At 34.7% G+C, this 22668-nt stretch overlaps 1 pseudogene; it reads left to right on the top strand.

Moving 5' to 3' along the window:
• Window positions 1-571: 571 nt before the first annotated feature.
• Window positions 572-17576, top strand: LOC129511574 (ethanolamine-phosphate phospho-lyase-like; annotated as a pseudogene).
• The last annotated feature ends 5092 nt before the right edge of the window (window positions 17577-22668 follow it).

Genomic DNA, 22668 nt, shown 5'->3' with positions numbered 1-22668 from the left:
TCCATATCAGCAATAAGGCTATTTTACTTTCTTCTCATTCAAGTGTTCGCTAGAGTAGCACTTTTAATTTCTTTCAAGGACTTTTCCATTGCATTAACAATTTGGTTAACCGTTTGGCACAAGAGGCCTAGCTTTCAGCCCACCTTGGCCTTCAACACGCCTTCCTCACTAAGCATGGTCATTTCTAGCTGCCTTGCTTCTAGTTGTTAAGTAAGAGACACGTGACTCTTTCACTTGAACACTTAGAGGCCATTATCGGGTTATTACCTGTCCTAATTTCAATATTGCTGTGTCAGGAAAAAGGGAGGCTGGGGGAAAGGAAGAAAGATGTGGGAACAGGTGGCCAGTGGAGCAATCGGAACATACACAACATTTACCTATTAAGTTTGCCATTTTATGTGGGCATGATTTGTGACACCCAAAACAATGGCTATAGTAATATCAGAGATTACTGATCACAGATCACCGTGACATACATAAATAATAAAGAAAAAGTTCGAAATTCGAAATACTGTTGAGAATTACCAAAATGTGACACGGAGACATGAAGTGAGCAAATGCTGTTAGAAAAATGGCACCAATAGTTGCTTCAGGCAGGATTGCCACAAACCTTCAATTTGTAAGAAGTGCAATAGCTGCAAAGCGCAATAAAGTGAAGTGCCATAAAATGAGGTAAGCCTGTACTTATTTTTTTTTTGAGCACTTGCTTTTAGAGCATATGCTTTTATGACATATGCCTTAGGCTTAGCCAAAACATACAGCTGCCCTGACCTGAGAGTCTGTAGCTAATGGCCCAAGAAAGCATTGCTATTGAAAGTCATTTCTGGCAGTGGTTTCAATAGTGGACAGCATCCCTAGTTTTCAAGGGCAGCAGTGCCTGCATCAGTGGCAGTGCGGGTCTCCAATGAATAAATCGGAATGGTCAGAGTCAGGGCACAGGTGGTAGTAGCTAGTCCTCAGCCATGACAGAGCAGGCTTGACTTGTTTGTGTCTTGATACTGGATGTGAGCCTGCCCTTATGTTTTCCAAGTCTCACCCACAGATTTTTCAGTGTTTCTTCTTGCCACCTGTGATCTCTTAATATACTCAATTTTTGCAAAGTTGTGCAACATATTTGTATAAGGTTAACTTTAGCTTTTTACTGTTTTGCCATCAAACTTTTTTATTGTTAAAAAGATTTTAGAAGAATCTTGACAAAAAAACTTGCAGTGAGTCTGCTGAGTAAAATTCCGATAGCACTGAGTCATCTAACCCACCTACAGAAGCTGGAACACTAAATAAATGTTGCCAGGAGTGAAGAGTGAAGGCACATACCGACCAAGGGAAGTAAAGCAAAAGGAGATACTACAGGAAAGATTCATCTTAAAGTATTTGTGGCAAGTTACTTAACGGTTGTAAATCAGATTTTTCTCATAGTACAAAAGATGTGAGATAAACACCATATAGCAAAGTACCAATAGCAAAGGCATATTGTGATTTTAACTCCTGTTCTGATTTTTTTAAAGATTTTATTTATTTATTCATGAGAGACACAGAGAGAGGCAAAGACACAGACAGAGAGAGAAGCAGGAGCCCAGCACAGGACTCAATCCCAGGACTCCAGGATCACACCCTGGGCCAAAGGCAGACGCTCAACCACTGAGCCACCCAGGTGTCCCCTGTTCTGATTTTCAAAGAAAAACTGTCAATAATATGAAGCCAATTTGGAAAGCAGAATGTATATGTAAAATAAAAGAGGGGGAAGCTTTTAATAAATACTGCTTGAGTCCAATGGTCAATTGCAGCTAATTCACAACAAACATCATGCAAGCATTGAGCATGCCTCATGTGTGAAATTGATTCTAGAGTGCTGAATTTTTCTGACCTTATGCTCTTACATGGCTTATCTCTCAAAGAATAGACCATTTAAATTCTTTGTTCAGAATACTTTGCATCAGATGAGTGTGTGTGTGTGTGTGTGTGTGTGTGTGTGTGTATGTGTGTGTGTGTGTTCAGGAGAGAGAGGAAGAGAGAAGTAGAAAAAGAGAGTTAAGGGGGTAAAATGCTATGAAGAACCAAAATAAATAATGCAACTTTCATCCATGTAAATCCCTTTCTATTTTCAGCAGCAGGCCATTTACCAAAGCATGAATATCAAGGTATCAATTAGAGTTCCAATTAGACCATAGTATTCCCTCCCCCCCCAAAAAAAAACAACACTTGCAAATTGATAGTTTTCCCCAAGGAGGCTGCTCACTAAATTTCATGAAGGAGTACCTCAGTTTTGGTAAGACATTTGAAAATTCATTGGTGAGTGAGAATAAATATCATAAGATATAACATTAATAATGTTAATTTAATTAACCTATGTCTGACTTCTGAAAAATAAATTGTATTTTGAAAAGTCTTTGATACCTTAGGGACCATGACTATGGCAAAAGCATTTCTCATGTCCTCCATCACTTCCTTCTGAGCACTTCTCTCATTATTAGGCATGATGTATGGCTAGTAAATATTTACAATGGTCATGTCAATATCACCATGTGAAATATATTGAAGAGTAAAGACCAGGATTTCTTATCAAGTCATCAGCAGAATATGGATAATTTATGACTCTAACACTGACCTTCTTTAAAAGTTGACTCTTAGTAATGCTCATATAGGTATTTATTTTAATGAACAATTTATATAAAATATTTTTCTTTTTTTGGTGCTGAAAACTGAGAATGAACCATTATATAGAAATATTTCAAATTCACTGGATAACATAAATGATCAAAATAACCTCAGATTCCCAAAATAATTGGCAAATTCTGTAAAGAAAAAAATAGCTCATTAAAAATATATCTATATATATATATACATTTACATATATATTTTTGAAAATCCTTTCATATGCTGAGGCACCTGAGTGGCTTAGTTGGATGAGCATCCAACCCTTGATTTTAGCTCAGATCATGATCTTGGGATTAGGCTCTCATGAGGCTGGGTGTAGAACCTGCTTGAGATTCTCTCCTTCTCCCTCTGACGTCCCCCTCCACTCTCTCAAAACAAAAAGAAAAACAAAACATTTCACAAGATTTAATGAGTCAGATGTTCTATTCAGTTCATTCTTAAGATAACCTCTATGTCTGGGTATTATTATCAATCCCTATCTTATTTAGAAGGGAATTAAGACCAGAGGGAATTAAGTAACTTGCCAAAGATCACACTCTTAGTGTGTGGTTGAGCTGAGATTTGAACGTGGGTTGGCTGGTTCCAAAGTCAAGCTCCTCAAACCTCAGTATCTTATCTTTAAAGAGATCATAGCATGTGGCACCTTCTTCACAGGTCTCTGAATGCATTTATGAAGATTTACTGGCTTGACATTTTATGTTCATTCATCATCAAAAGTTGTTCAATTATTTAACATTTCAAGCACTGACGAGTGCTTTAGTTATTGAAATGGAACTGGAACAAGAGATCACACTTTGAAACAAAAGCTCTATTTTGATTTGAGAATGTGGTGAATCAATGGAATAATGTTTATAATTGTATTTCTATACTTGATATCCTCTAGAATACTATTATCTGTTATAGAAAGGTATGAGGGCTCTTTAGTCCAAGAGGGTAGTCTCAAAGGCTTTGTTATTTATGAGCTATTCCCTCAGAGAGAAAATAGTACATGTTTTATTCTAAAGAAAGACCATAAAATATGAATATACAGGAGTAGCCATTTGGGCATTAGCATTTTTCAGTTTGTTTGCACAGCTCACACAATTTAACTGGAAGACAAAATAAGAAATCTTATTGTAGTGGCATCATCCAAAATGTAGCTATCTTATCCTTCAACTTGGGAAATGTCTGGTCATCAGATAATCCAAATAGTATTATAAATTAAGATTTAGTTCACCTAGAATGTCATTTTCTCCTTTATTTCTACATATGCTCATCTTCTTTAAAATAGGAACAAATCATTGTTTAGCTTTTAGAGTAATTTTAATTTTTATTTTCACTTTGATGCTACACTGACCCTCCCTAGTAGCTCCATGATCCATTGATGATATCCAGCTCAATCCTGCCCTTAGGCACAGTCTGTAAATACTGGAAAATTATATTAATAATACTGTGACTTATAAAGTATGTGTGTTTGATTGATGCTATCTGTAGAAGATACCAGTTTGCCTAGTTATCATGGACATAGTATCAAAATTTTCTCACAGAAATTTCATCTGAGTTCAGACATAATCATTCAGCTGCTTAACTTGTATTAATTGACTAGTCTTTTTTAAAAAAGACTTTATTTATTTACTCATGAGAGAGGAAAAGAGAGAGGCAGAAACACAGGCAGAGGGAGTTGCAGGCTCCATGCAGGGGAGCCCGATGTGGGACTCCATCTCGGATCCCGGGATCACATCCTGAGCCAAAGGCCGGATGCTCAACTGATGAGCTACCCAGGCGTCCCTAATTGACTAGTCTTATATTCTAGGGGCAAGCAACATAAAGAGCCAACAGACAAAGCTCATACTTCACTAGAATTGTATTCCAGTAGAGAAGACAGACATTCACATTTCAGTAGATATAATTTATGTTTATTATAAAAACAATTTTAAAAAATTCAAAAAAAATACGAAATTGGAGTGATGAGATGGAAATGATAACTTTAATACATGCAGTTATTGGACCCTCTCTAGTAGGTAGCATTTAAGCAGAATCTGTGTTTTAACCACTATACACACGTGCCCATATATGCATAATGTGATATTACTTACACACGTATATATAATATATATTATCCCTAGAATACCACATTGAGTTGTATACCATTCTTAATTATTTGTGATGATTCCAGAATTGCAAAAGTATTTTCTTCTTTTTTTTCTTGCATAAGACTATGATGATTCCAGAATTGCAAAAGTATTTTCTTCTTTTTTTTTCTTGCATAAAACTATCTTTACTGTCTCAGAATATTTTGAGTAGAGATTCTAAATAATGGGATTAAAGTGTCTAAAGACACACACACATTTAAATCTCTTGATATGTGTGCTGTTTACAATTATTTTTGGCCTACCATTTATTATACGTAAAGGCAGATGATAATCGATAACCATACTGCCTAAACACTTCAATAATATATTCTGTATGCTAAGGCTCATTCCCAGAAGCTGGGCCAATCTCTGAGTATTTTGCCATAGGAAAGCAGCAGTGCAGGTGGCAACATGTAAAGTCAGCATTTAAGAAGGAGTGAAACATTAAGAGCTGGAAGGAGAGAAGCGAATAGTATTCCAAACTGAGAATTTGGTGCCTCTCTTCTAATTGTTCTCACTTTAGAAAACATCCACATGAACACTATGTTCTTTGATCAGATACCTCTATTTTCAAACCAGCTAGATAAAAATTTAAAGATCAATGCATTTCAAAATAACTATGTTTTAAACAACCTTCTTTTTCTTGGAATGACCAACATAACAATTAACTGGAGCTATTTTATGTATTGCCAGAAATATTGTGCATCACTCAGACTAAATATATTGGTTTGCATTTTTCTGGCATGTGACAAAATGTGTGCTTCTCCAGAATGTCAAAGCAAGTTATCAGTCAGTCTTTCCATAATTTTTAATATTTAATGTCTAGTGACTCATGTTGACTGATTTTTGTCACGATATATTATTATATGTGTTAAAAATTAAGAGCGGTGCTGTCAGGAAACTTCATGAGGCATTTAACATATGAGCTAATGCTTTCCATAAATATATCCATGCATTCACATTCACGTCTTTACTTATCTCAGATGAAAGCCTATGGAAAGAACTTCATTAAAGCATTATGAAAAAGATATTTACTGAGAGAAAGACAAAATGATTAATACATAGCAGTCATGAAACACATTGGAGCTGATGGTCTTGCCCTTAAAAAGAGCTATAAACATCTCTGCTTGAAATGGTGATGTTCGTTAATGTCACAGCGCCCTCTAGGTTCGAGAGCATGCAATAGGGACAAGACGAATGCAATCTTTAAACAGCTGATGAAACCTGATTTTTCCATATAAATTTTTACACATAAAGGTACAATTAACTTCTCAACTTGTTTATCAGTCAATTTTATAGTCTGGCTCCATAAAGCCAACAGGATACCTTTAAGATTTTATAAGCAAAAAAAAAAAAAAAAAAAGAATTTTAAATCCATAGTTAATTTCTTTGGCGAACAGCCACTCATCTGATGTGCTTGAATATTAAAAGCAGAAATGATTTTGAGTGGGAAAATAAGACATTTTAATGCTGAAAATTAACATTTAAAAGTCTTCAAAGTAATAGAAAAATATTTGACTTTGACATAAACCATAAGCATAAATTATAGGTTTCATTTATAAGGCATCTTGCAAATTATAAGGAAAGCCTGCTGAATTATATAGAAACCTTCTACAAGGCATATTTTATCATAGAACTAATACCAGAGGAACAGATGAAATGCACTCTTTTAAAAATTACTATCCAGAAGAAAAGACCTTTTTCCTTCCTACCCTTTAGTATCTATCTATGTGTATCCATCAATATCCTAAAGTAAAACTTCAGATTCTTTCACAAATTTTGCCCTCAACGTGTTAAAGGCAAGATGAAAATAGAATAGAGAAGCTCAACTTTGTGGAAAGCTTAAATAGGAATAGTTCTAAATGCTTGTTTTTATTAGTAATTTGAAATGTTTGATCTTTTACGGTACCTGTTAGCTTACATGAATTATTGTAGGCTTTAAGCAATTACACATATTGAGAATTATCTGACACAAGATGAAATGCACAAAAATGGAAGTTTTGATTGAGGATTTTTATTCTAAATTTTCCATTTATCCAATATGGTGCCAAAAAGAAGAAGAAAAGGAAGTTGGAAAAAAATGGATTGGGTAAATAAGGTTGAAATTTTTCATAAACAAAGTGTTTATCGAACTGGAAAAGGGGAGTGGCTTTAGGATATTTAAGAAATCTCAAATGTTTCTGTCATACACTTTAAATTTTACAACGGTTAAGACTTTTAAAGTACTATGATAATTTTGAGAAATTATTCTACCTTTTTTCCTCCAAAATTGCCAAACTTTTTCTACATCATCCATAACATAATGCTATTGAAATTTTTTTAAAGATTTATTTATTTATTTATTTATTTATTTATTTATTTATTTATTTATTTATTTATTTATTTATTTATTTATGATAGACATAGAGAGAGAGAGAGAGGGAGAGGCAGAGACACAGGAGGAGGGAGAAACAGGCTCCATGCAGGGAGCCCGACGTGGGACTTGATTCCGGGACTCCAGGATCGCGCCCTGGGCCAAAGGCAGGCACCAAACCGCTGAGCCACCCAGGGATCCCCTGCTATTGAAATTTGAATGTATAACATGTTAGAAAAATAGGCAGCCAAACTAAAACGAATAAACTTTAGCAGAAGAAAAGTTAAATACAAATGTGTTCAAACCCAACCTTGTGACTTCTACCAAATGTACTAATAAGCTAAAACATGACTAATAAAAATTATACATAGACATATTTAAAATTGTCAAGGAGTTTTAAAATAGAAATTATTCTGAAATTTCTTTCTCTCAGATCTAAATATAAAGTTGGACACTTTCAATCCCTAAATACCTTTTTTCCCCAAAAAATGAAGACTTGAAAACATAGAATATGAACAAAGGGCCCATGTTTTTGTTTCAAGAATGTGGTGGAAGAATGAACTGCTTTGCCAATTATAATTATATTCCAACTTTAATATTTAGAAAATTATTAAATAAATTATTGAACATATTTCCTTTTTCCAAACCAAAAACATAATTTTAAAAGCATGTACTTTATAAACTTAATACAGCTTTAAAAACTAAGAAAATCAGAAAAGGAGCCAATTTATTTACTTTCTCCTTCAAGGGTAGGGAAGAAAGCTCAAATAACAATTTGAGCTTTTTGTTTTAAAAACTGTGAGCGAGTGCCAGCATTTACAAACGAAATATTATAGAGCAAACCTGTCAATACAAGAACAAATTGCACAGTAGAAAAAAAGTAAATGCACAAATAGTTTCTAAAGCAGGTTGTCAATTTGGGAAGTGACCATCTTATACATTTTTTAGTAGATTAGTAGATATTTGGGGTAGAGATTCACTAACCATTCATTAATATGCCATGCAGTATTTAATTGAATGTGACTCTATCCCTAGAACGCTGAAAAGCAAAATGTCCAAAAAGTTAAGGTTCATTATTCAGAAAATTATACTTAACTGTGAATATTAAAAATGAGGAAAAAATATCCCAAACCCTCGAATTTAGTCCCATTTGTAGGTTAAGCAGATATACTGGGCACACTCTAAAATCATAAATGCTTGCAATCAATGACCTGGCAAAGATGATGATGGAGAATCAAGGTTAAATTAGTAGACAAAGACAAGAAATACAGTGATAAAGACATACAGTCCCTGCCCTCTACCTCATTCTAACTTTACAAAAAGAAGTTGGGGTCTAAATGTCTCCTCCATCCAATATATCCCCATTTCTGCTACCAATGACTTCCCTGTTGCTAGATCCTGAATCCTCAGCTCAGACAATCATCCCTGTTTGCTTTCTACTCCAGCTTCTTCTATCTGGTCTTCCCTTGCTACAGTTTATTATTTATGTTGCAGCGGAATGACCTTTCAAAACCATCAATCCAGATAATAAGCTCCATGAGGGAAAGGACCCTGACAATGACAAATTCACTGCAGTCTAGTTCCTAACCCATGAGCCAGCACCTGGCACACAGCGCACAAAGCAAGCCTTTAATGAATATTATTGAATGAGTGAATGAACAAATAAAAAACCTACTCATTGCATTCCCTTCAGCAGCACCACATAAATTTCAACTGTATTAATGTGACCTAGAAGCCACTGCATACACATCCTTTTTAAATCTCTGCCTCTGTGTGCTCCTATCGCACACAATGGACTCTAACATTCAACAACAGTGCACTTCTTTCAGTTAAAAAAAAAAAAAAGCAAGCTCTGCTTAATTTTCAATCCTTACTATTTACTTTCTCTCATCTAGAATATTCCCACACTTTCGCTCTCTTTTTTCCCTCTAAATGGTCCTTCTTAAGGCTAACACCTACTCATCTTTCAGCTTCAGGTCTCTGACAATATAACACCTCAAATCCCTCTGTCAAAGCTCCCAAAATACCAAGGACAAATGTCATGCTGAATTTAGCATAGAGTACAATGCCAAGCACATGATGTACTCTCAACAAATGTGTACGGAAAGAAAGAAAAAGAAATGTCAAGTGACTGATAATTGGTTGCTTCAAGATTATTTAGTCTATTTGTTGATCAAACTTAACTCGTTTTTCAACTTGTTTTGCAGATTTGACTATTGCTCTCATGACAAAAGTTCATGCAATCCAGGACTTCTAACAAAGTTTCCAAGGTAAAATCGGTATCTAGGAAAATGATGATCATTTCTTGTTAATATTCAATAAATTGGTTACAAACACGGTGCAAATATTCAGACATGGATGTAAATTCATATATATTCACAATAATTATTGATGTATTTAATAAAACAACTGATTGACAGTGTGTCAGAATAGGACAAACATGGAACCTCAGTTATGTGTCTACCTGGGCTGGAATCTTCGGCAACTTTTCTGACCTTAAGCTAGTTCTACCTGATTATATCTGAAGCCCATTTTCCTCATGTATAGAGACAAAAGCACCCTGTACTGTGGTTGGAAGGAATACAGACATTAGAGGTGTTCAGAAATGGGTGTCACTATTTCAAGGTTCATCTGTTAAAATATATATCATAGAATATCTTTTTATTATTTTAGTGGAAAGGGTTTTTAACAAATAAGAGAGAGTACTACTCAAGAATACCACAGTAGATATCTTGATAAGCCTGTTTTCCTATTTAAGGAGATAATTAAGATTTGACCATGACTAATTACCTTAGAGATAGGTTTCCCTCCTCTATTGCAAATTAATTTGTGTCACATAAAGTGCACCAAACATGCATTAAATCAAGTATTCAGTGTCTGATAATCAATTCATCCTAAAAAAAATAAACACTTGTAAGTGTATCTCTGATGCCTTTTATAATTTTTTAAAAATGTTACCAGAGACCATGTAAGATTTTTCGATGGACTACTCTTCAAACATTTAACCTTTAATCCTTTACTCACCTGGATTTACAGCTAAATATCTAAAGTGAATCTACAGATTAAAATAGTTTCAAACTATTCACAGTGTTTGGTTTAGCAGGTTACTTGAAATTATTTCTGAGGAGTTTCTTATATGCCAGTCACAGTTCTAGGCACTAACAATGTAACAATGAACAAAATGGGGGGAAATAGCTCTATTTTCATAACAGCTGAAAACATCACCCATTTATTATTTTGGTTCTGTAGGTCACAAGTCTGACTGGTACTGGCTGGGACCTCTACTTAGGTTCTTACAACATTGGAAAAACGAGATGTTGGCAGAGGTTGGCTCTTATCTGTACTCTCTGGGAAATAATCTACATCCAAGATCATTCATGCCATTAGCGGAGTTCATCTTGCAGTTGTGGGACTGGGGTCCTCATTTCGTTATTGACTATCAGCTAAGGATCATGCTTAGCTCCTTGTGGCTGCTCCTGGCTCATGACCCAGTCCACCTCCAAAAGCAGCAACAGCACTTCCAATTCTTCTCTCAATTTCAATATCTCTGTCTCCTTTCTTTTTTTTTTTTTTTCTGTCTCCTTTCTGCAGCCAGAGAAAACTGCTTTTAAAGGGCTTACCTGACTGAGTCAATTCCACCTAGAAAGATGGATAATCTCTTTTATCTTAAGGCCAATTGGTTTGAGATTTTATTACAGCTGTAAAATCTGTTCACAGCAGTACCTACATTAGTGTTTGAATGAATAATCAACAACAGAAATCTTGGGAATAGGACATGTGCCCTAGCCCCTGCTACCAAAACAGGGGGTACCAACTTTAAAAAGAAATAAGTAAAATGAGTTGGCACTTAGGCTGTAAGAAATGATCATGTGGAAAAGTATTGTGAACTCACGTTCTATAGGCTGAAACATAATACATACCTAGGGAGACCTGGGCTTCTGGAGGCAACAGGCTAAATAAAAAGAACAATGAAAATCTCCCTGGAGTTTAAAGCAGAGCAGTAGTGGAATAATGTTGAATATGTCAGGGGTGGGGAAGACAGAGGGAGAGATCTTAGCAGGAGCATTTAGTGTTTGGTAACTCCACTCAACTCTCATCAGTGTTTGTTCACAGGCAGCGGGAGGAAAGGCATCTTACAAAAAAATATAAACTAAGCTGTACCAATTTAAGAAAAGTACAAATAGAAGCTGTACCTATTCTCAATTATATATTTTCCTACAAACCTGAGGGTGGTGATTATTACTCCAATGCATGTTCTTATACTGAACCTTAAATGAAACCGTATTTCCAAAACTGTAGGAGGACTGTACACAAGCCTGACGTGCAAGATGAGCTAAGCCCAAGCCCTTTAACATCAGTTTATTTAGATACAAACACCTGAAGCTAACACACAGACCAACTACTCTCAGAGTAACTATATAGAGACAGAAATATTTTAAAGGTAACACTACTCATCTTCCAGGAGCTCCTTATTTTATAAAATCCTTTCACTCCCCGTGAATATCATCCTATGGCTTATTTCAGCTTCCAACATGCTATAAAATAATCTTCCCTACTCCCCTTTTTAAGAATCCTCGTGGTTTTCATTTTCCTTTGCTTTATCAAGCTCATTAACTTAACAGTAGAGTGTCCCTAATGGTCTTAGGCTGGGGAAACTTAGCAAGCAGAGTATCCAGTAAGATTTGGCCAGTCCCTCAATGATGCTAACAGGAAGCTCAACCCCATGGAAGTGTGTACATCTGAGATACTAGGCGTTTCCCTCTGCTGAGGGCCAGTGTCTCCATGAGTATGAAGTTTTATTTTTAACATGAGCTCCAATTATTTTACAGAGTTCTCAATATTTAGTTTTCTTCTTTCCTGAGAAAAGTATCTCTCTGGACTTCCTGGTCATCAGTCAAATTTGTAGACATTTTCCCTTGTGTGGATCTTCCCACACCACTCATTTGCCACCACCCATTCTCCGACTTGTCTATTATCTATAAGGTTTATATCTCTTCACAAGGTTCAACAAATGGCTTTCTGTAAAAGGTCAGATAGTAAATATTTTAGACTGTGAGTCAGGCAGCCTTTGCTGCAAATCAAATCTGTATTGCAACATGAAAACAGTCATAGACAATATGTAATAAATGCACGAGGCTGTGCTCCAATAAAACTTTATCTGTACAAATAGATGTTGGTCTGGACTTAGCCTGCTGCTCACAGTAAGTTGCTGACCCCTGGTTTTAGAAGTTGAAGTTCAAAGGACAGAAGACAGAGTTCAGAAAAACTAGCCTCTCAAGTGAATTAGAAGCTGACAGTTTCCAAATCTCATGTCACAGGGTGTGTCACACTAGTGTCCTTCAGACAAATGTTACATCAATTTACCTTTCAAAACAATATAAGGACATTCCTCAGTATTTTCTTTATGTTTCTGAAAATATTTTACTTAATTCCCTTGGCCAGGACTAGACACGTCTTCCAGCTGCTAGTCTTTAGCCAGGTTCTGATTTCGTGATTTCACGACTATGTCCTTATTGATTATTGCTGTTATGTGCTTTTTTTTTTTAATCTGTGTTCTTTCTACACTAAAAATCTGCTTTCTTCATGTTTCATATTACAATCCTAACTAACATGCAAATCTCTCTAGCTGGCATAATTTCAATAAGGGCAATTTGGAATTGTAGTGACAGAGGAACTTTAGATATGAACAAATTTGTTCATTTGAAAGGCTCCATAAAAAAAGCATTCAATGAATCAGATTTTAAGGTCTTTTACAATCTGTTGGAGCTTAAATTTGAATTGATATATCTTTTAAGATTTATATAAATTTAAAATAAAAAGATAAGGAAATTTAAAAAATAGGTTTAACTTTGAATGCTTCACATAATTTGACTCTTCTAAATAAATCTTTTTCCCCCTTCCTAAAACAGCTCTGTAAAAGGCTAGATAGTAAATTTGTTTTTTTGTAAAAATATATTCTAGGGTCACCTGGGTGGCTTAGTGGGTTAGTCGTCCAATTCTTGATTTCAGCTCAGGTTATGATCTCAAGGTTGTAAGATTGAGCCCTACCTACATCAGGATCCATGCTGGGCATGGAGTCTGCTTAAGATTCTCTCTCCCTTTCCCACTTCCCCTCCCTCCCTCAAAAAAATATTCTAGAGGTCAGTGAATTAAGCTAATAGCCTTAGTCTTGGTTAGACATAAAGAGAAAAGTATGATACTCAGAACATATAAACGTAATTTAAAGAGTCTTTTAAAATACATTTTGTGAATACAGGGATTTATAATATGTGTTAACAAAAGTTAATTTAATATTTTTTGATAAGTAGAAGGCCCTTTTTAAAAATAAGGGTTATTAATATATTTTAAAACAACTCTTTGTCTTCTTCCTGATTTTATAACAGTGTAAATAATATTCTACTTTATATAAGACTAATAATTGTAAGAATTCTTTATATATTCTAGATATTAACCTCTTATCAGATATATGCTTCATAAGTAGTTTCTTCCATTGCACAGGTTGCCTTTTCATTTTGTTGATCATAGCTATTGCTATGCAGAAGCTTTTCAGTTTGATGTAGTCCCACTTGTTTAGTTTTGCTTTTGTTGCTTATGCTTTTGCTCTTAGATCCATTAAATGCTTGCCAAGAACGGTGTCAAAGAGCTTTTTCCTTTCATTTTCTCCTAGGGTTTCAGGTTTTACATTTAATGGTTTTGTGTCTTATATTTAAGTCTTTAATCCATTTTGAGGAATTTTGTGAGTGGTGCAAGATATGGGTCAGTTTCATATTTTTGCATGTGAATATCCAGCTCTTCCAACACCACTTATTGACTAGACTCAATCTTTTATCCACTGAGTATTGTCAAATATTAGTCAAAGATCAGTTAACCATACATACATGAGTTTATTTCCAGGTTCTTAGATCTGTTCTGTTGGTCTATATCTGTTTTTATGCCAGTATCATACTTTTTTGATTACTATAACTTTGTAATGTAGTTTAAAATCAGGAAGTGTGATATCTCTAGCTTTATTCTCAGGATTTCATTGACTATTAGGGGTCTTTTGTGTTACCACGCAAATTTTAGAATTATTTTTTTCCATTTCTGTAAAAATATCATTACACTCAATGGCAAAAATCAAGCAAATTGTTTAAAAAATGGGCAAAGGACTGGAATAGACATTTTTCCAAAGACAATCAAATGGTCAACAGATACATGAAAAGGTTCTCAACATTATTAATCGTCAGAAAATGTCAGAAAGGACATTTTCCCAAAGATAATCAAATGGTCAACAGATATATGAAAAGGTTCTCAACATTATTAATCATCAGGAAAATGCAAAGCAAAATCATAATATCACCTCACATCTATTAGAATAGTTATTATCAAAAAGACAAGAGATGACAAGGGCTGGTAAGGATGTGAAGCAAAGGGAACACTTGTACAGAGTTGGTAGGAACATAATGGGTGCAGCCACTATGGAAAATAGTACAGATGTCCCTCAAAAAAATAAAAATAGAATTGCCATATGGTCTAGCAATCCCACTTCTGGGTATATATCTAAAAGAAAACGAATCATTATTTTTGAAGAGATATCTGCACTCCTTTGTTTACTGCAGCATTCTTTACAAGCCAAAACATGAAAACAACCTAAGAGTCTATCAATTCACGAAGGATTTCTGATACACACACACACACACACACACACACACACACACACATAATGGAATACTATTCAGCCATACAAAGAAGGTTCTCCTGCCATTTGTGACAACTGGATGAACCTGGATGGCCTCTTGAGGGCATTATGCGAAGTAAAATAAACCAGAAAGAGAAAGAGATACTATAGATTTCACTTATATGTGTCATCTAAATAAATAGATCTCCTAGAAGCAGAGTGCAGATTGGTGGTTGCCAGTGGCAGGGGTATAAGGCAAAGGTTGTCAAAGATACAAATGTCCAGTTATAAGATGAATAAATTCTGAGGATTTAATGGTCAGATTTAATGGTCAGATTTAATGGTCACCACAGCATGGTGACTATGGGTAACAATCCTGTATTTTATACTCAAAAGTTGCTGAGAGTAGATCTTAAAAAATAAAAATTAAATTTAAAAATTATTTTATTATTTTAATTCTAAATTTCCATATTTATGTATGAATCGAAATATTTTGTTTCTAAAAATGTTTTATAAACCCCAAAATTCTGTGTTCATCTAAGAAAAACTGTCATAAAGAAAGCCTTTTAAATTTTTTTAAATAATAAATTTATTTTTATTGGTGTTCAATTTGTCAACATACAGAATAACACCCAGTGCTCATCCCGTCAAGTGCCCACCTCAGTGCCTGCCACCCAGTCACCCCACCCACCCCCTGCCCACCTCCCCTTCCACCACTCCTAGTTTGTTTCCCAGAGTTAGGAGTCAAGAAAGCCTTTTAAAGGAGTTCATTCTTATAAAGTTCTTACCTTGTTTAAGCCATAAGGATAAACACAATCATGTAAACTTAATAAGTTCAAGACTCTTATTAACTGTAAGATCTAAGCTAAAATTAATGATAAATTATATTCATAGAAAATATAATCTGTGCTCATATGTAACACATTATAGAGTAACCGTTTGGGTCATGTTACATATCTGTTCATTTTGAAGAAATGTAAAAAAAAAGTATGTAAGATATCAGGGTACATATGTAGAAAAATGGATATTTATTGCTTATCTAAGACAAGAAGAGAGATAAAAAGGAAATATTTTCTTTTAAAGGAAGACAGGTGTGGTTGTTTCTAAATATAATAGTAAACAATGAAATATTGTTGAAGCTGTACAATAAGCACAGAGGGTATGAATGAAATGAATTTTGTGAAGTAAAAATAATGAGATGGAAGCAATGAAATATATTTAATATTTAAGAAAATTGGCTAATTATATATAATAGGTTTATTCATAAGGGGTAAAAAAGGATTGTAACTCTTTTACCACAAACTGTTAAATGTACATTATGCAAATAAAAATGAAGCAGAATTTGAGCATTCTCTTTGTTAAATACTGGTTGTTCCATGCCCAAGTAATGGAATTATTTTTTATAATAAATATATTTTTAATTCTCTGTGCTTTTTGACATATTTGTAAATTACCTTTTATAATTGTCATTGATTTTTGTAAAAGTTAGAAGTGCCTAATATTATAGTGACTTATTGCTGAGTGCATATGTGCATGTGTGTTTTGTATTTTACAATATTATGGGGATCCCTGGGTGGCGCAGCGGTTTGGCGCCTGCCTTTGGCCCAGGGCGCGATCCTGGAGACCCAGGATCGAATCCCACGTCGGGCTCCTGGTGCATGGAGCCTGCTTCTCCCTCTGCCTGTGTCTCTGCCTCTCTCTCTCTCTGTGACTATCATGAATAAATAAAAAAATTTTTAAAAATAAAAATAGCATTACAATATTATGTATAATATTCCTTACATAGTGAATATTATAACTTATATTTGGATACCTGTGGCTTATGTTTTTATCTTTTTCCTCTGAAAATCTTTTTTAATCTTTATCTTTTGCAAATTTAGGTCTCAAATTAAAAATAATAAAACTTATCTTCTATGCCTAGAACAGTTGTTACCAAAATGATCATTGATAACACAAAGCTATACTACTTTACATTATTAAAGGATGAGAAATAAGAATAATTAGGTTTATCTATCATGCTTTAAATTTTAATTAACCAAAAATTAAGCTGAGGCTTTAGACAAGCTGAGAAATACTTCTGGAGCTTCCAAATACATGGCTAGGACTTTATTCCGGACATTGTCAAAATGAGAAAACCAATGGACAATAGCCGACCAATGGAATGAGTGGTAGCAACCAAAGAAATTGCATAAGCTGTCAGCACCCCTGGGATACAGTACTCCAATACTGTATGGAGGAAATCCAGTATTTTGTGCTGTTGATTTGGTCATCCTGGATGTACTTGTACATGAAGACCTTCAAGGAAATGTTACAGGAGAGGGAATTATCTTACTGATAGCTTACTGAGTTACTGAATAAACAGAAGGCGACACACACTTTGATAGGAGATATCAGGGGTGTTAGACTTTTATTAAATAAAATCAGAAAAGGATTCAGGCCATAGCCAAAACTCAACAAATCATCTACAAGACGAAAGAAAAACAAGTGGTTCTCAGTGCTGATGGACCTCATAGAAATGCTTGAAACTACCTTGCACTTCATTGAAAAAGATGCAAAGTTTATGGTGAACCAACCTGGTGGAATTTTAACAGCTTCAGGAGAAGCCATGGGAGCCAAAAGTCCAAGTGTGATCTCTGAAAATACTCCATGCAGAACAAAGATAATGAAGCACATTCAGAATTGTTCAGTGATGGCACCATTGACTCTAAAAGAAAATCTCAGCTGGAAGAGAAATGGATTGTGCACAGATAAACATTCACTGCTCAGTAAGAGGTTCAAGGCACAAAAGACTAGCATTTAAAGCAAGATAAATGTCCAGAGATATAGCAAATGTGTGGATCTATCTCTTCCATTAATAGCTCTATTTTACCATCTAAAAGTAGAATTTTAATTGTTTTTTTAAGATTTTATTTATTTATTCATGAGAGACACACACAGAGAGGCAGAGACATAGGCAGGGGAAGAGGCAGGCTCCCCTGTAGGAACCCTGATGTGGGACTGGATCCCAGGATCACAACCTGAGCCAAACGCAGATGCTCAACCACTGAGCCACCCAGGTGCCCCTTAATCTGTTTACATTTGTAAATAAAAAGGTAAATGAGTAATAAGAATAAACCAAATGATGATCAAACCATGTCAGATTATTAGTTCAACCCCTAGCCTGTTAATTTCTGACCTTGAGATATCTGAAAGTACTTAATTTATTGTACAAATTTAAGCCTCAAATTCAGTATGAAATTGGGAATTTTACTTATTATGTTTTAATGCTTGAAATTAGAGAGCAAAGTACAATAGGGACCTTAACTTGGGAGACTTCAGTGCCATAAAATATGGATTCTGTAAAGATTTAATGTATGTAAGTACAGTCATAGACTGTAATAAAATATGATATAAATGAAAAACAATATAAGAGTCTATTTGGTTCCTTAACTTAGGACAAACAAACAAAATAAACCTGACCGGTCAAAAAGCACTTCAGTCTCTTATTTTTTTAATCACCTACTACTTATCAGTAGTTTGCAAAACTAGCCATAGTATTTGCCTTTTATGTCAAACGTAGTTGATAAACATTACTCATATAATCAGACAAGTATAAAACTGGCACTATGATAAATGCTTTAAAAATGTAAATAGCAATAGTCTCAGAAGACTACATAATTAAAAATACTTGATTTATTTAGAAATAAAAAGATAAAAAAATAAAAAAGAAGAAATAAAAAGATACTTGACTTATTTTGGGGAAGTGTATTTGGGGAACTTTGAGGAAATAGCATTTGAACTGGTGTTTCCAGAGTGCAGAGAGAAAGTGTTCCAGGTAAGAAGACAGCACTTATAGAGACCCAGTGTTAGGAGGAAATGTGGCACATTCAAATCACTGAAAAGTAACTGATGGGGACAGGCCTTAGAAAGTAAAAGACTGCTTGATACTAGAGGTGTGGGTGAAGAGATATGTAGCTCTGAGATCACATTATGGACTTTATTCCTTTTCACCAAAACAGAAAGAGAAGATCCAGGGATTTTAAGTAGGGGTGTTCATAACAAAAAGCATAACAATAGTAAAACTGGATAACATTGGTTGTGCCTTGCTGTATGCCAGGGATTGTCTTAAGGGTTCCTACCTCATTTAAGAACCATTGATAAACTCAGATTAGTTCTTCAAAAGTTAGTAATAGAGTTACTAGAAGCTAAGTAATTTTCTTGTTTGAGTCAAGATTTATGTATGCAAGTCACTCATGATGACGACATTTTAAAAATAGTAATGTATTCCTAGTTCCTAGAGCTTCCCATTCAGTAAGTCTGCAAATAGGGCCCAGGAATTTGAATTTTAATAAGCTTGATCAATAATCCTGACAGACTGCCAGAGGGTCATAGTTGGACACGTGAGTACCTACTATATGATGCTTTTTATTCCACACATATACCAATGAGCTGATCCCTTAGGGAAAGTCCCAGAGTTTATATAGTCTGATCTTTCACTACCGAATTCTTATACCTTTCCTTCAAAGACTGGAATATGCAGAAGACAGCTATTTATAGATTTTCAAAAAATTACATACATCAAGCTAAAATAATGTCACTAGCAAATATTATATAAGAAGATTAAGATGGTAAACAAAATTCATAATCTGATAACCGCACCAGTTATAAGATATTCCTTTCAGAGGTATTGAACTTTCTGAACTTTCCCTATGACAGAAAAATTCACCTAAGTGCTGAACGAAATCAGAAGAATGGTTACCCGACATGGGGCGGGGCTGGGGGTTGAGATTGATGGAGAAGTGGAGTGAGCAAACTTTTACAGGTGATGGTAATGGAAATCTTGAGAAAGGCTTTAGTTACACCATATACACACTTCACCTCATTAAACTTAAGATCTATACATTTCACTGTATCTAAGTTATACATTAATGAAACCAATCAATCAATATAAAAATACTTGTGACATAATGACCTACTTCATGCCCCATCCTTACAACACCTCTTGACTCCAGTTGTCCCTGCATTTTCTATTCCTATGACCTTCCTGTGAAGAGGTCCTTGGGCACATAGTAATTATAGAAACACTATGCCTCTAACCATTCTACACAAACTTGTCCACATCAAAATACATAATTTCAACATACATACTTTGAGTGAGAACAGCTAACAACATAACATTACAATGTTGAGATGCTGAAAAAGATTTTCTTTTTCTTAAAAAAAGATTTATATATTTGAGAGAGAGAGCACGAACAGAGGGGAGGTGTAGAGGGAGAAGCAGATTCCCTGTTGAGTAGGGAGCCTGATGTGGGGCTCCATCCCATGACCCTGAGATCATGACCTGAACGGAAGGCAGCATTTAACTGACTGAGCCATCCAGGTGCCCTGAAACAGGTTTTTATGCATTTTTTTCTTTTAAAATTTTTTAAAATTTAAAGTCAATTTAATTAACATATATTGTATTATTAGTTTCAGAGGTAGAATTTAGTGTTTCATCAATTGCATACAACACCCAGTGCTCATTATTTCAAGTGCCCTCCTTAATGCCCATCCCCCAGTTATCCCACTCCCCACCCACCTCCCCTCCAGCAACCCTCAATTTGTTTCTGATAGCTAAGATTCTCTAATGGTTTGCCTCCCTGTTTTTACCTTATTTTTCACTCTCTTCCCCTATGTTCATCTGTTTTGTTTTTTGAATTCCACTTATGCGCGAAATCATATGGTATTTGTCTTTCTCTAACTGATTTATTTTGCTTAACATCATACCCTCTAGTTCCATCCATGTCATTGCAAATAGCAAGATTTCATTCTTTTTGATGGCTAATATTTCATTGTATATATAGAACACTTGTGAAAGAAATTGAAGAAGACACAAAGAAATGGAAAAACATTCCATGCTCATGCATTCTTTAGTGAGCTGTAGTTGTTTAATAACTTTGTGAGAAACGGATAAAGACAGAATGGTACTTCAGCAGCAAAAGGGCTAGGCTAAGAGTGAACAGCGCCAGTGTGAGTGAATAAGGCTGACAGTGGGCAGGGGTTTCTGATCATTTCTGTTGTTTTTGATGTAGAGAATAAATAATATACATATAAATTAGCTTTTCCCTAGAAACATTTCAAGTCACTTTTTTTTTAGATTTTTATTTATTTATTTTTATTTTTATTTTTATTTTTTTTATCGTCACTTTTATTGTAGAATTCAACCTGAGGACAAGGCACTATACATATACAGCACAAACTGAGTCAGTGATGGAAAATGTACTCACTATAAAGAGAAACACAAATTATGATTAAACCGTATCCAATTTAACTGTTTGAGGATCAACTAATCTTTGAATTTTAGAAATTATCACTTTTCCACTTATTAAATATAAAATAGGAACTGAGTATATATTATTTATTTAAAGGTCACATAAAATGCAAGGTAATGTAAAAAATGTAATAACCTATAAAGTCATAGAATTGATGAAAATTTTCAGTTTAAACCCTTTCTGTTTTGGAAGAAGCACACTATTTTCATTTTCAAATTTCCCAACCATAACAAAACAGGGTGGGTAACAACACAAAAAATACTCGAGTCTATAAGTCTTATTAAAGTTTCCTTCCCTGGAATCAGTGCTGACCACATAAGTCCAGTGACTTCAAAATAATGGCAATCAATCAATAGTAATGTCCTTTGAAATTAAAAATTTACCCTTATTTATTCTTAAAGAATAAAAATTCATTTTTACAAAAAATAAACAGAAAGGAGTGTGACTGGAATCCATATATACAGAAGAACAAGCATGCCATAATAGGATTTTGAGGTTTGTTTACGGATGAAATAACTTATAAGTTGATTATCAGATGCTAAGACAAAGAGTTTGAAAACATAAAAGCAAAATTTCCGCATGTTTGATATAAATGTTACTGTGGTAGCACATTTCAAATGATGACAAATATGATATCTATTACAGAAGGGAAACAACACATCAAAGGATGAATGAAAAAGAGCATAAATAATCCAGAATGTAGCTCTATTAAAAAAAAAAAAAAAGCTGATACAGGGAAACTACAAAAGTAGAATGGTAGGAAATGGTAGGAAACCAGAAAAGTAGAAGTGAGAATAATTTTACAAAACTTAAATTTGAAGTAACAACTTCACTAACATGGGCTATAAACAACATGAAGAAAGTAAGTACACATGTACAGTAAAAAGAGAAGAAAAAGAAAAATAATATATAAGAAAAAGCTTTAATATATGCATTATATTCACAATTCTTTTAAATCAGAAAGAATGAATAAGATCACTGAAATAGTGTCCTCCTTATGATTTACAAAGAACCTCGAATGGTACTTTGTCATATTTCCTACCTAAAACTGCTAAAAACGTGACCTGCAGCATTACACTAGTTTTTCTTTCAATATACCTTGTGTATTTCAGATACAGTTTATTTGAATCCTATACTTCATAGAAAACTTTTTACTTCACATAACCAAAGTGGTCACAGGGCTCGTGAGGCTCCTTGTCTACAGAAGCAGGACACATTCCCACCTAAAATTTGGTTAAAATGTCCAGATTATTGATGCACTGCATACACTAAGAGTATGAGAAGCTGTTTATTTGTTTAAAGATTTTATTTATTTATTCATAATAGACACAGAGAGAGAGAGGCAGAGACTTAGGCCGAGGGATAAGCAGGCTCCATGCAGGGAGCCGGATGTGGGACTCGATCCCGGGACCCAGGGCTCATGACCTGAGCCAAAGGCAGACTCTCAACTACTGAACCATCCAGGAGTCCCTGTTTGTTTGATTGTTTTGTTCACATAAGGTCTGGACATAGAAAAGCAGACTTAGTAAGTTGTTCTGAAAATTGTTTAAGAAAGCAGAGAAAGGGTTGGTTTGCTGTTTGCATAGTGAGTAGGGAGTGAGG

The sequence above is a fragment of the Nyctereutes procyonoides genome, unplaced genomic scaffold (genome assembly GCF_905146905.1).
Source record: "Nyctereutes procyonoides isolate TBG_1078 unplaced genomic scaffold, NYPRO_anot_genome, whole genome shotgun sequence".
NCBI classification, from domain to species: domain Eukaryota; kingdom Metazoa; phylum Chordata; class Mammalia; order Carnivora; family Canidae; genus Nyctereutes; species Nyctereutes procyonoides.
This window is presented reverse-complemented; position numbering and strand designations above follow the sequence as displayed.